Source organism: Cyprinodon tularosa, unplaced genomic scaffold (assembly GCF_016077235.1).
Source record: "Cyprinodon tularosa strain WSP-4 unplaced genomic scaffold, ASM1607723v1 ctg485, whole genome shotgun sequence".
Lineage (NCBI taxonomy): Eukaryota > Metazoa > Chordata > Actinopteri > Cyprinodontiformes > Cyprinodontidae > Cyprinodon > Cyprinodon tularosa.
In genome coordinates, this window is record NW_024039213.1 from 751,215 (window position 1) to 766,833 (window position 15,619).

Sequence of the window (15,619 nt, forward strand, 5' to 3'; positions counted from 1 at the left end):
CCACTAATATTATTTTTAATTTAAACCTGACATTTCTTAATGATCTGCTCAGGAAACCTCCAGCTTACAACTGCTTTATTTATTTAACGCCTGCTCATCATCCATGCCTGTTTCTTTTTGCTTAACCTCATGCCACAGATTAAGGTTTTACCTGGACCTTTCATTAAAGAAACTCAACAAGTAATCTGTATTTAACATCATACTGACGTTTGACAATGAAGCCTATTCGAGATTATGAAAAAGTATCATTTGCTTACTGTTACACTTTTTTGGGAGAAAAAAAAAACAGTCTGCCAAACATCACAGCATCTCTAGACATATTCCTTTAAGCTCATCTGACTTTCCTGTGTGTAGTGATTTTCGGAACCATGTGGTTTACCAGTTGTTCTATGTCTTCAATCTTTGGTGTAAAGACTCACTTTGGTCTCTTATGTAATCCCTGTCACAATCCAGTTCATATTACCACGGTGTCCCACTGTTAGACATGCCTTGCTTCTCTGAGCTAATTTTTTATTCACATATTCCCTGTCATTTCTATTTTTTTCTCCCTTACATATGCTACATTTCTTCTTTTCTTCCTTTCTTCCGTTTCTTCTCCATCTTAATTTGTGTCTCACCTACCGCAGTCTGTGGTCCTTTTTGACCCTCCCCCTCTCCACCCATTGTGTCTAATAACTCAGTAATGGTATAGCTGCCCTGGAGAGCCCCAAGCTATCAGCTTGCATGGCCCTAATTGTTTTTTCTACTCCGCTGTTACCTGAAGGACCACAGCTGAGTGAATACAAATTGACCACAGAAGGCAACAACACCGAGCACTGATCCAAGACTAATATTGCACATCCTTACTGGAAGCTGAGTTGTAGAGAAAGCTAATAAAACATTGTGGGGGTAATCTTAAGGACAAAAGTAAAAAAAAAAATCAATTATATAATGTTGTTATTGCCTTCTTATTCTATGTGTATATTGTGTCATACCTCATCCCATTTTCTCCAGTTTCCTTCCCCAATTGTCACCCTTCCTAATAGTAAGGGATTGATATTTAATTTACTCCCTTGTCAAGGATTATAGAGAAGGGGACACATTTTCATTTTGAGGTCACTTATTTAAAAGTAAGCATGCACGCACAGCACAGCATATTATTTTGTCTGGGATTATTGTAAGGGAAGATGAATCAAAAATTATAAAAACAATCATGTTTCATGTAAGCTGCTTTATATTTAGTTGCACCTTAAATGGATTTGAGTATTTTGAACAGATTAATTTGTACATGTTGAATTATCAAATCTTTCTGCTTTAAATAATACTTTATTGAGCAGATGTGAAACAAAAGGTCATTTGACCTGTGTAAAATTTAGTAACAGAAATATTGTATTACATTGGTATACATTTTAAAAGGATCCAGATGAATACCATGCATTATTGTATTCTTTCCTTCGTGTACATCTTATATTTTTCTTCTGCCTTAGATCACCATTACTGTCAGACTGCATAAATGCTTAACAGTCTTTTTACCAATTAAGCACAGGTTTTCCTCCAGCATTCATGGATAACCACACCAAAACAAAGCCAGCAAAAGTGACACTTCTTGTAAGCCAAAGATTAATTAGGTGGCCTCCAACCAATCGGTGACTTGGAGAACCTAAGAATTATGGCTGGCTATTAAACAGCCTCCAGTCAGTCAAACTAGTCAGATTTAGTGCAAACACTCTGAGTTAAAGCTACAGTGTGTAATTTTCAACGACATCTAGCGTCCAGACTGCAGACCGCAGCAACATGAACATCTCCCCCCCCACCACTTCTCCCCCCCAACAGTACGGCGAGCGTTACGGGACAAAATGTCTTCCACGACGTCCGCATCACCTACCTTCTCAAGTGATGAGGTTTGTTTACATAGATAATTTTAATACTGCCATCTATTGTTCAGTACCGTCTCAGTTATTCTCTCAACTCGCCGTAGTTACTTTCGAGCGTAATGGGCGATCTCGCAATCGCTAGTTTGTTGGCTCTGCGCTGCCGTAGCGCAAAGATGTCTGCCTCCATGGCTGCGAGACCCGCTCCTATGTAATTATAAATAACGAATTCTAAGGCGACGTAAATATTAAGGTTAAGAGGCTGAGGTCGTAGATGATGATAAATAACATAGTTATGTATAATATATTACATTTCTGACTGTATATCCCTGAAATTATTACACACTGTAGCTTTAAGATTCTATTTTAATTTTATGTACATACACTTTCCCCCATTTTTCCACTTTTTTCCACAAGTGATCTATAATAGTATAATGCAGAATAAATGTAAAACAATTCACGGGTATTGAACAAACACCACATCCTTGTTTTAAAGATACTTTAAATGTATTTCTGTATTATCTAAAACATTTTCACAGCCACAACTATGGTGGAATTTTCCTTCTAAAAACTAAGAGCACACATTTTCCTCAACTTGCACTGAACACTTGTAATGCTCACATTCAAGATTTCGGCTTTTTCAAATATGTCCTGTTCTCCATCCACTTTGTTTTTGCTCTCAGATCTAATGCTTCTTGCACAGATATTTTCTCAGAGATATGCTTGCAAATCCATCGGCTCTGCTTGTGGAATTGTTTTGCTCACTCTAAGACTGGAGTCGTATGTCACCTAGCAACCTTTTGCATCCAATAGAACAACATCCTCAGAAAGGGTTCTTCTAATGAATTTGCCTGTTACTGTTTACTTTTAATAAAGTTGTTTTTCAAATGTTTTCTTCTAACCCAATATAGTGCAATGATTGATATGCCATAGAAACAGATTTAAGAAACAATTTCTCAATAAGTTTAGGCTACTTACTTGAGAGTCTTGGGGTCGAACCATCTTCAGGCCTTATGTGAACATAAAATTCCCTCTTCATAGTATGGTAGTATGCAGATGCTCATCCTGCATAGTAGCATACTGAAAATTTATTGACTTTTCATTGCTGATTTTGGAATCACAACCTATAAATCCATTTATTATCCATCCATCCATTATCTGACACACTTGTCCCGAGTGGGGTCGTGAGGGGTGCTGGTGCCTATCTCCAGCAGTCAATGGTCGAGAGGCGGGTAGGTTTTTATTATTTTTTTTCTAATAGTTTGTGTGTGTTTTCAGCTTCTTATTTATCAAAATTCATATTGCAATGCAATTTTACCATCAGTAAGCAGTAACAGGCAAACTCAGTAGAAGAAAACAAGCGCATCCTTTCTGAATTTGTCGTTCCATTGGCCGGAGAAGTGTGTGTGAGATAATGCCATTGAAGATTCTGTGTTGTACGAAGGGAAGAAAAGTACCAAATAAAGTCTGTGTGTTCAACTACTCCACCTCTCTTCCTCTGTGTGTGTGCGCAATTAACCCGGACTGCTAGTTACCACCATCAACGAACCATACCAACCACATTTTTAACCAGCAGTTCCATACCACAGTCAGCAACTATAAAGCTGGAGAGATAACATGAGCATTACAAGATTTGAGCGCAAGTAGAGGAAATCCTGCCCTCAAAAACTCTTTTTGGCGCTCAGATCCCAGTGGAAGATGTTGGCGCTGAAGGCAGTAGATCTGCCTAAGCAGGTAAACGGCATGTACTCACTATGCACCTTTTCAAGTAGGAGGACTCGGACTACACTCAGTCATTCACCCATTCATGCACGCATGATGATGATGGTGTCAAGCTACTTTGTAAGACATGGTTAATTAGCTACAAGACACAAGTTAGGTACAAGAAAAAAAAACATGCAATTAATTCCAAAAGCAAATGTCTCTCTGAAATAGTTTTATTTGACAGTATACATTTGTTTAAAGAAAGGGGAAAATGTTTGACCTGTGCCACAGAGCTACAGCCACACACATGGGTTAGAGAAAAGAGGCCATTCCATTCTTGTTTATACCCACACCTTCAGTCAAGGTGCCCTCCAAAACTACCAGTCTGGAAGTGACAATTGATAGTTAAGGGGTATTACTTAGGGGGCGGTTTGGGAGTCAGTCAAAAAGTCTACATCCTCTTCATCCTGTCTTGCAAATGCAAGTGAGGTTGTGCTAAAATAATAAGCAGCAGAGCCCTCTACTGTATGGCAGAAACACTAAAACTGTGAAAGAAATTTTTTCTAACTGGATGATGTCAGTTAATCATTTGTGATACATTTTCCTCTAATAAGCCATTTATTTACAGTGAATCTAAAGTTGATTATTTGCAAACCTAGTTCTGACTATATCAGGCACAGAGATGAATATGAAATGGGGTATAGGAGAAATAATTTTCTGCCATTTCTCAATAAAAGTCTAATGTATTCTTCAAAAACATGAGGTTTACAACAGCTTGAAAAATCTGTATTTTTCTCTTCAGAGATGCCATATTATAAAGAAAGCAAAGGATGAGATGTCACAATAACTGAAATGTGTTTCCATTAGCCGACAACCTCATTGAACCCAGCATGTTTTTACTGAGTTGGTAGTGTTTGTGTGTTGTGTGTGTGCCCCTAAAGATACAAACAGGTAGATAGCAAGGAAAAAAATATATATATATATTATATATATAAATATAAAAGGCATAAAAAAACTATGAATTAACACGTGGAATTAGATACAGGTGAAATAACTGAAAATATACATTAGATTTTTTTAAATACCCCTTATAATTCTAAGTATTACTTTGCTCACTATATCGAGCTTAATCATATGAAGTAATAACCTCACTTTCTATCAGTCTAAAGTTAGTACCTTGCACTCATATAGTGCAATGTTGTTTGCAAACTTATTAGAAAACATGCACGAGCCAGGAGCCAGGAAAAGACGGGGAACCAGCACTGAGTTTATATGGGAGACTGAACAAAGACATGACTAATGAGCTGATTGGTAGCAGGTGTGAAGAGAGGATTCTAGAAGGGAAAAGGAGACCAACACAAGAGGGCAACAGAGGGCGACAAATGAAAAACCTAAGAACTCCAATATATCCAAACAACACAACAAAATAGAAATTAAACCAATAAAAGTAAAAAATAATGGATCAAAGTAAAACTGAATACTCAAAGGAAAACTTACCAAAACTAAGACCGTGACAGTAGAATGCTCATTCTTGTTGTTTGCTATTTTTATGTAGGATACTCTAATTATTAGCTCTTCTTCCTTATTGTAAAAGGTAGGGACAGGACAGGACAGCTTATCAATGTTCTTTTAATGCTCTTAGAAATAAGTTTAAAGCCATCGACAAGTACCCATGTATATATACACGGCAAAATCGTTTGTCATCTTTACCATCGACAGGCTGCATCAATGTCCGGAGTCCCTCGTTTTCCAGCCAGATTTGTTCAAATTTGCATTTTCCCGTTCTCTAGCCTTTTCTCCACCTTCTTTTCTGAACATACGGCTTTACAATCAACCGGAATATATAATATATCTGACAAAAAAGTGTTTATATATATATATATATATATATATATATATATTATTTTTTATAAAGTAATTTAAATGCTACAATAATCACATTAAATTAATTTATAAAATAATGATTTAATGACTTGATGATTTTTAATGAGCTGCCGAAACCCTGCAGAAGTTAAAAAAGTATAATGTTCAAAACCTTATATAGAAAAGAAAAATCAGCTAATTTATTTGTGAAAATGGATTAAAAAACCTGTTTTATTTTTTATGTCTTTAAATTTACAACATAGTTTATTGTTAGTATGGAAATATGTATAAAGGCAAGTAAAAGCATTTTTAAAGTATACAGTATCTAGCTTATAAAAGTGGTTTCTCCATTGAAAAAAAAAAGAGTATTTCCCTTTCTTTTATAAAAAAAAATAATAAATAGTAGGGATAGCAAAAATTCTTGTCTCCTTGGCATGTGACCAGTTGAGTGTTTGGGAGGTTTGTATTTGAAGGTGTGCTCTTTAAAAATGGTCACTATAAACCTCCTAGGCTATTCATTTAAGCCGGTCCTGAGTGCTAAAGAACTGTTTTTATTCACACCAAATAAACTTTTCTATTTTTTTCCTTTATCTGTGCGAGTCTCTCCAGGTTGAAATTATATTGTCATCAAAGCCATTTTAATATGAACCTTAAATCAAGTCTATATAAAAAGTGAGTTTTTCCACTGCAGATACTGCTTTCATCAAAATTTACCCAGGCTTGATTTTAAAGCTGGTATTTATAATTATTGCAATTTCATTAATCAAAAGGACTAAGTTCATTTTTTTGTATAAGAAAAACATCTTTAACTATAGGTTTTAATCATCCTTCATTTTTTCCAAGGTTTTATGTTGACTCTGTCTCTAGCTTCGAAACCCCTCCTCCCATGAGCATTTTAGTATTCCCCCTGAAAGTACTACAGCTGGAAAACCACTATGTTAGCCTAACATTGCTATTTAGCTTGTTTTTTTGTTTTTGTTTTTAGCTCATCCACATTATAACTAGTTACTGCATAAGCATTCAACACTTTAAACCATTGCTATCACTCAAACTTCTTTCTTTATTAGAACACTATGTCTTCATCTAAATTTCTTACCTTCATTTAAATCTGGTTTAAACTCCTCAGCTCTTCAAACCTCTCTTGTTCTTTTATCTTATGTCCCCTCTGTTCCATTTTCTTATCCTTTGCTGCTTCCCTCGCTCTCTGAATTAGCATAGAGAGCCGGAGGTACATGGTTTCTTATGTATTGATCTATCTATTTTTAATGGCCCTACGCTTCCCAGAGTAGGAACCATCTTATGCAGGTTCCGCTGGACCAGTGACGCTGTCAGGGCTTGTTGGCACTCCATGCTTCTTAGAACAAGAGGAGGCGACCTTGGAAGTCCATTAAGTATGCTCCCAGGGGACACAGACTGGTCCATCAGTCATGGACCCACATGACAATGAGAGTGAACAAAAAAAAACACGACTGCCTGTAGTTTCAATAAAAAAGTTTTACCTGCAAATCAAACTTGTGCAATTTAGTAAATTGAACTGTTATAAAACTCTGACCTCAATTTTTACAGGTGTGAATCTTTTATTCAAACAGGCAAATAGCTTGCCAAATCAGACACTTGCAACTTAGAGTAATCAGAATTTCACAGTAAGCTCATCCTAACAGACCATTACTAATAAGAAGAGAAACTCAATATCTTACTAGGAACATTAATGACTGGAGGTCACTGGGTCATAAATAAAAATTATTACTAAGCAGATCTTCAGAAAAAATTATTTGATAGTTACTTGACATTTAAAAGGGATACATTCTTCTCTCTTCTTGGTCTATTTACAGTTTTTTTTCTGTTCTCTTAACACATTTGCTAATTTCTCTGGTGTAAACAAGATGCCAAGAATTATTTATTTTAATGATAAAGAGAAATGCAGCTTGTGGAGGTGGAAAATTACCAGGGGTACATAATTCAAACATATAGTAAAAGCTTTGAATATGTGAAGATGAATACAGCGACTATATAGTCATAATTATGAAATGTTTAACTTTAAGTACATTTTTTCCCAGTCTTTAAAATTAATTTTCGGAAGCTTATTTTGCCTGAACTTTTTACTGTCAAATGTTAAGATATGATTGATCATTATATTATTCATTGTATGTTTTGTTTTATGAATACTTTGTCTCCTGTAAGTGTATAAATAAATACAAATATTTTGAGCATTTATGACACAGGTTTAAGTAAGCCTGGCTGTTAGCTTGTTTTGAAGCAGGCTGGTTGCACAGAAAAGATCACTGTGGTAGCTTATGGGTTACTGGTTTGTAAAACAGAATTGTAGCCTAATTTGACTCATATTCAGAAAATCCCAAACAAATTCCTCATCTTGGTTTCATGAATTATGCCCCAGCATGTTTGAATACTGACATCTATTGCAATTTTTGTCATAAGCCATCCATCTATCCATCCATGCATATCCCAAGCGGAGTTGCGAGGGGTGCTGGTGCCTATCTCCTGCTGTCTACGGGCGAGAGGTAGGGTACACCCTGGAAAGGTCACCAGTCCATCGCAGGGCAACAATGAGACAAACAGAACAAAAAAAACATTCATGCACACAATCACACCTAAGAAGAATTTATAGAAGCCAATTAACCTAATAGTCATGTTTTTGTACTGTGGGAGGAAGCCAGAGTACCCGGAGAGAACCAATGCATGCTCAGGGAGAACATGGAAACTCCATGCAGACCCCGGGCCAGGAATCAAACCCAGAACCTTCTTGCTGGAAGGCAGCAGTGCTACCCACTGTTCCACTGAGCAGCCCAGGATTTAAAGCCCCGGATTCGTAATACCAATAGTATATATAATAGAAATCCCGGGTAATTCATCACTATGCTTTCCCAATATCCAGCACATTCATCCTGTGAAAATTTGCTACACACTTTCAGTCCAACAGGTGACAGTAATAGGAACCCACAATTGGTTCTACATTTAGGCCACATGTACAAGGAATTAAATATCTTGACTTAAAATTCATAAGCTAGTCAGCATATAACTGTAAAAACAAAAGAGATATTTACATATTAATGGGTAGAACATTTAATGAACATCACATAAAAACTCAGTCTAAAGAGAATGTATATTTCTGTTTCTAGCAAAAAAAAGTGAAAGTGCTCTCTGTCAGAGCATTACTCCATTAAAATACTTTTTCTTCATACTACTATGAAACTTTTTTGTATTAATTAACCTATAAGGTCAAAATGTTCTAGCAAAGCTCTTGCAATTTCCACCACATACCTCATGAAGGCTTTATATTAATTTTCATTAACTATAATAAAATATAGGCTGTGGGAAATCCCAGAGGACCTGGCTGTGTTTGACAGTTCCCTCTTGAGCTGCTTTTGTTGTCTGATGAGCTTTAACTACACTAGCAATCATATGGCCTGTCAGGTGGCATTATGCCATTCTTTATCTAAAAGTAAGATCATAATATTGATGACCTGACTACACACATGAAGGTTTAAGGTGTACTTCTTGCTTAAAAACATTTTAAAAGGACCTTTGTATTCAAATAATTTATGGGTAATGACGGACTGACTGGCCGACGTTGCAGGTGCTTAGCAGGAGATCACACTCCATATCCTGTCTCAGAAAGCAATGATGCCGACCTCAGTGCCTGGGGCTCTGTAACTTTGACAAAAAATAAAAAATTAGGCAATTTCATGATAACATAACCACACATATGACGTTTTGAGGTTTCATCTCTTGTTAAAAACACCTTAAAACAAGTTTTTGTGCTACAATAAAAGACTGGTAATGATGACTGAACTGGCCAACTTTTCAGCCGAAGATCCTACTTCACATCACAGCTGAGTGAGCAGCACAGACCAGGCTGAGGACCCGGGGCTATGCCGCTTCAACAGATTTAAGACTAAATTATCTCTTGATAAATCACACCGCTGAATATTTGAGGTGTAGTTTCTTTTTTAAAAAACAAATGACAACCTATTTTGTGACAAATTTAAGGTATTAAAACAACAACTGGACTCTCACCTTCATCTGCTGCTGCTGTTGGAACAAAGCAGGGCAGCTATGTACTGTACAACCCTACCCTTAACAAACCCAGAAATTAGTAGGTCTGTAGTAGGCCCAAAGCCCCTGGAAAGTTGATTTACTTGGGTAAATTTGTGTGGAAACTCTACATACTGGAAAAACGATCTAGAAATAAGTAAAAATGAAGGAATATTTTTACTCTTAAAATAAAAATAATTAGATAATATGAACTTGAAATAAGACAATGCAATTGTTTTTTTCTTATTTGAGTGTAAATCTTCTTGTTCCACTGGCAAGATGTCTCTTATACCTCCTCAATCCAAGAACAAATGCACTTATTTTAAGAAAAAATTAGTTATCTGGATTTCGATTTTTTTCCAGTGCACTGGCGTTCAGAACCCCCTAGGTCTTTGTTTGGAAATGGAAATAGGTTTTTCACAGTATCCAAATCAAAAGTATACTAAAACCAAGCATAAAGAGGGACAATATAAAAAAGTGTACACACTAACAAGCAAGCAGACAGCTAGGTACTCTTTAAAAAGGCGTATAGAAAAACATGGATGCATGTATTCCAGCATAAACATTTCATACTCTGAGCTCAAAGCAGGTACCAACCCCTGGGGTTTTTATTCTTTCTGACAGGGAGGCTGGTGGGCTTGTTCTCCAGCTGGTAGCTCACAGATAGCCAGATACTCTCCTAATGAGATCACTGCCATCCAATTCGGTGAGGGTCAGCGCTCATTTTGAGCAATTCATTTTTAATTGGTCTCAAATCTAATTCATTTCATGATGCCTGCTCTGGTCCTTATCTTTCCTCATGCTTGCTGAGTGACACTGAGCAATTCCCTTGATGTTGTCTTCTCTTTGTTATTAGTCTGAAATAATGGAGTTACTGTTACGGACATTTGGTTATGTACTATTGATGCAGAAGAGGTACTTATATGTTGTTAATTGTTTAATAATCTTGAAAATGTGGATATTTTCCTTGTTTTTAAGCTTTTTAATGATTAGAAACAATTTTAAGGACGATTAAAAACTATTGCAATATTTTTCACAAGAGATATGAGAAATGCTTTAACACACAACAGAGCACTTGACCCAAGGCTTCTTAAGAAGAATGAACCAATAGTGTGTAAGACTTAAAAGTCGATGTTCAAGCAAATATCAACAAGGTTCGGCCTCTGTTCTCCAATAAAATATCAGGATTATGAGAGTGGAGCGCTTATTTTTTTTCTATATTTTAATAGCTAACCTAAGTCTTTTTACCCATCACACCTTTAAATAACTATTTTTTTCTTGAACCATCCTTTTCCTGGGTGTACTCTGTGTTGGGATCCTCAGGCTTGCCCACCAGAGGGCGCCGATGATCCTCTTCTGCTCTTTTGTCTCTTTCTCTTAGGGCTGGAGTCACTGTCAGGTTCTGGAGATTAACCTCTGCCTCCAGCAGAGTGCGCCGTGGGTCCTCCTGAGCTGAGCCTCTCACACACCTGTGGCTGATCTACTAATCAGGAGGACCACAGTATTTAAGCTACCTTCAGACCTGGATTCCACGCCGCAGTGTTGATCTTAGTTGGAATCCTGTCTCTTCGTGAAAGCTCTGGATGAGCTTAACCTCCTGTCTCTTCGTGAAAGCTCTGGATGAGCTTAACCTCCTGTCTCTTCGTGAAGCTCTGGAAGAACTGTCTCTCTGGCAACCTGTCTCTGGCCTGCAGCTCTGGGAGAGTAGCATCACAGGAAACCAGTTTCAAGCCTGAAGCTCTAGGAGACCTAACCAGCTAATCTGCCCTGGTGAGCCAACCCAAGATTTCTACATGGTTGAAATCTGAAGACTGCTATGTGGAGTTTCCCTGGAGGTTCCTACGTAGAATCATTTTCTAGAGTCCTTCGTGCATTCCCTTGTTGATCTCTGCTGTGAGCTGGAACCTCAAATCAAGGACTGCCACGCTAGCCAGAAGCTAGAAGCTTAGCCTCTCATGAACTCCGCCTTTCTACAGTCTCCAGTCCCTGTACAATCTCCGGTGAACCCGCTCTCCAGTCTGAACCAGTTCCCGTGTCATATCCATTTCTGTGCTTTAATAAACTCTTTTGGACTTTTACCCATTTTCCCCGTGTGTGTTCTGCATTTTGGGCTTTACTCCCAGAACCCATCATGACAGAACACTGCAGCCAAACACAAAGCCCAGCAGATCACCTCCGTCGTAGAGCTGAGAAACAGGACGCTCTGACTCCTGATCACACACCGTCCCTCCGTGAGTTAAAATCCCAGTTGGACTTTAAGAAAACACACGTTTCAAGATCCCACAGGCTTCGTGGGAATCACAAGATGGCGCCAGTTCAACTTCCGGTTCCGGTTTCGTCACTTCCGGAATTCCGTCCGTCACCTCCCAGTCAAGATAATAACCCTCCTTTCTGGTCTGAACTCATCCCATCGCTTTCGTCACCCGGTCCTTCTCTGCCTGAGAGATTTTCCGGCAATCCAAGAAAGCTCAAAACATTTCTATTTCAGTGTCGGTTATTTTTTCAATTTTTCGAGTCAGATTTCCTGTATGATAGGGATAGGATAGCCTTTGTAATGTCTTTTCTGTCCGGTGAAGCCCTTGAATGGGCGGAGACCGGATCTAGATCTTCTCACTATGATTATGAAACGTTCATCCAGGAGTTTGAAAGGACTTTTAATCAGGTCACAAATAAATCCTGGTTTTCAAGGGGACTTTTGGAATCCAAACAGGGAAATAGATCAGTTGCCGAGTTTGCTTCCGAGTTCCAGGAAAAAGCAGCCGTTTCCGGGTGGAATGAGTCTGCACTTAAGACTGCATTTCTCCAAGCATTAAATGAACCGATCAGAAACGAACTAACCTTTTATGTTGAACCAGATAACCTTGAGGACCTCATTGAGCTTGCAGTCGGGTTAGATATTGGACTGCAAACTAGACCCAGAACCGCACAGCCTCAGTTTCTGGATTCCAGTTCCATTCCGCACCAGGTTAGTTTCTCCTCACATATACTCAAATTAGGAGTATATGGACTCCTAATTAGGCCCACAAGTTAAAGTTCAAACTACTAGAGTCACCCGCCAGCTTGATCAGACACCTGCACCCGTCACCGTTGAATCTAGACCTGTTCTCTCGCCTAGTAATCTAGCTCCCCACATCCATGAGACAGATCTCTGGAACTTTTTCTATGGTGATAGGGAGGATATCTCCCCTTTCGAGCCACCACATCCAGTGTTATTTAGATCCTGAACCAGTTAGTTTTAATCCTGACCCCATGCCTGACTCTTTAGCCTCAGTTCCTGAAATTCATTCTGGTATTCATATTTTTCAACCGGTTAGTTTATCGACAGATTCAATCAATAAACCTGTTAGCCCCGCTTCTATGACCCCCCAATGTAAGAGACGGCGTCGCCGTAAGCACGCTCTGAGCCGTCTAGAGACCCCTGAGTTAACTTTGTGCCGTCCAGAGACCCCTGAATTAGCCTTGTGCCGTCCAGAGACCCCTGAGTTAGCCTTGTGCCGTCCAGAGACCCCTGACTTAGCCCTGTGCCGTCCAGGGACCCCTGAGTTAGCCCTGAGCCTACCGGAGACCCCTGAGCATACACTTAAGAGGGCTTCAGAATGTGGAGTTTGTGAAGAAATTCCTCCAAGAACCTTTCAACAGAGACCACTAATCGCCAAGAACCCTCCACCGACGCCTCAAGCCACCTCTGAGACTGAACTTGAGCCTCCATGGGTGGCCCCTCCGTTGCCAGAGGTGGAACCGCAGTCGGTGGTCCCACCTGCTCCTGAGTCTGAACCGCAGTCGGTGGTGGCGCCTGTCCCTGAGGTGGAACCACAATCGGTGGCCTCACCAGTTCCTGAGGCTGAACCACAGTCGGTGGTGTCGCCTGCTCCTGAGACGGAACCACAGTCGGTGGTCCTGCATGTTCCTGTGGTGGAGCCACTGTCGGTGGTCTCCCCTGTTCCAGACCCAGAGCCGCAATCGGCGGGCTCTCCTGCTCCTGAGCCGCTATTGGAGGGCTCCTCAGCTCCAGAGCCGCTATTGGAGGGCTCCTCAGCTCCGGAGCCGCAGTCGGCGGGCTCCCCAGCTCCAGACCCGGAGCTGCAGTCGGCGGGCTCCCCAGCTCCAGACCCGGAGCCGCAGTCGGCGGGCTCCCCAGTTCCAGACCCGGAGCTGCAGTCGGCGGTCTCCTCAGAGCCACCTCCTGAGCCGCAGTCGGCGGCCACTTCTGAGACTGTTCCTGAGCTGCCGAGGAGGGGACGGGGTACCCCGTGGGGGTACCTGCTGAAGCTTGGGCGTCATCCTCCTGATAAGCTGCTTCGCCTACAGCCCTGCGACAGACCTCCAGAGCGTCAGCTTCACCTTCGGCCCCGCGGCAGACCTCCGCAGCGTCATCTTCATCGCCGACCCCGTGGCAGACCCCCAGAGTCTCAGCGTCGCCTTCGACCCTGCAGCCGGCCACCTAAGACTCTGCTCCGTAGCCGGATCCTAGGCCGGTCTCCTGAACCTCAACCGTGCCCCCGGTCCAGCAGTGGTCCTCCCAAGACGCTGCTTCGTCTCCAGTCCCATGGTCGACCTCCTGAGCATCTGTCTCGCCTCCGACCCCGCAGCCGGCCACCAAAGACTTTGCTCCGTTACCGGATCCTCGGCCGGCCCCCTGAACCTCTGCCATGCCTCCGGCCCGGCGGTGGTCCTCTTAAGACGCTGCTTCGTTCCCAGCCCCGTGGTTGGCCACCTGAGCATCTGTCTAGCCTTCAGCCCAGCGGTAGGCCCCCTGAGATTCGACCTTGTCACCTTCCCAACGTTCGGCCTCCTGAGCAGCTTCTACGCCTCCGCTGCCGGCCCCATGGTAGACCACCTGAGACTGTGTCCTGCTGCCGGTGCCTCGGCCGGCCACCTGAGACTGTGTCCTGCAGCCGGTCCCTCGGCCGGCCACCTGAGACTCTGCCCCGCTGCCGGTCCCTCGGCCGGCCACCAGACACTTTGCCCGAGAAATTTTTGGGGTTTTCTTTTGTTTTCGTCCACCATAAGTGGATCGTTTTTTGTTCTGGACTCTGGTTTTGTTTTCTGCCCTCCAGGCCTGTTTCCCCCTTCGCCCGCCCTGGGTGGGTTGTTTTGTGTTTTCTGGACTCTGTTTTTTGTTGTTTTCTGGCCCTCCTCGCCCTAGTGCCCCCTCCGCCCGCCCTGGGTGGGTTGTTTTTCGTTTTCTGGACTCTGTTTTTTGTTGTTTTCTGGCCCTCCTCACCCTAGTGCCCCCTCCGCCCGCCCTGGGTGGGTTGTTTTTTGTTTGTTTTTTTGGACTTTTTTTTTTTCAGGGGGCGTCTGGAATCCGCCCTTGAGGGGGGGGCTCTGTTGGGATCCTCAGGCTTGCCCACCAGAGGGCGCCGATGATCCTCTTCTGCTCTTTTGTCTCTTTCTGTTAGGGCTGGAGTCACTCTCAGGTTCTGGAGATTAACCTCTGCCTCCAGCAGAGTGCGCCGTGGGTCCTCCTGAGCTGAGCCTCTCACACACCTGTGGCTGATCTACTAATCAGGAGGACCACAGTATTTAAGCTACCTTCAGACCTGGATTCCACGCCGCAGTGTTGATCTTAGTTGGAATCCTGTCTCTTCGTGAAAGCTCTGGATGAGCTTAACCTCCTGTCTCTTCGTGAAAGCTCTGGATGAGCTTAACCTCCTGTCTCTTCGTGAAGCTCTGGAAGAACTGTCTCTCTGGCAACCTGTCTCTGGCCTGCAGCTCTGGGAGAGTAGCATCACAGGAAACCAGTTTCAAGCCTGAAGCTCTAGGAGACCTAACCAGCTAATCTTCCCTGGTGAGCCAACCCAAGATTTCTACATGGTTGAAGTCTGAAGACCACTATGTGGAGTTTCCCTGGAGGTTCCTACGTAGAATCATTTTCTAGAGTCCTTCGTGTATTCCCTTGTTGATCTCTGCTGTGAGCTGGAAGCTCAAATCAAGGACTGCCACGCTAGCCAGAAGCTAGAAGCTTAGCCTCTCATGAACTCTGCCTTTCTACAGTCTCCAGTCCCTGTACAATCTCCGGTGAACCCGCTCTCCAGTCTGAACCAGTTCCTGTGTCATATCCATATCTGTGCTTTAATAAACTCTTTTGGACTTTTACCCATTTTCCCCGTGTGTGTTCTGCATTTTGGGCTTTACTCCCAGAACCC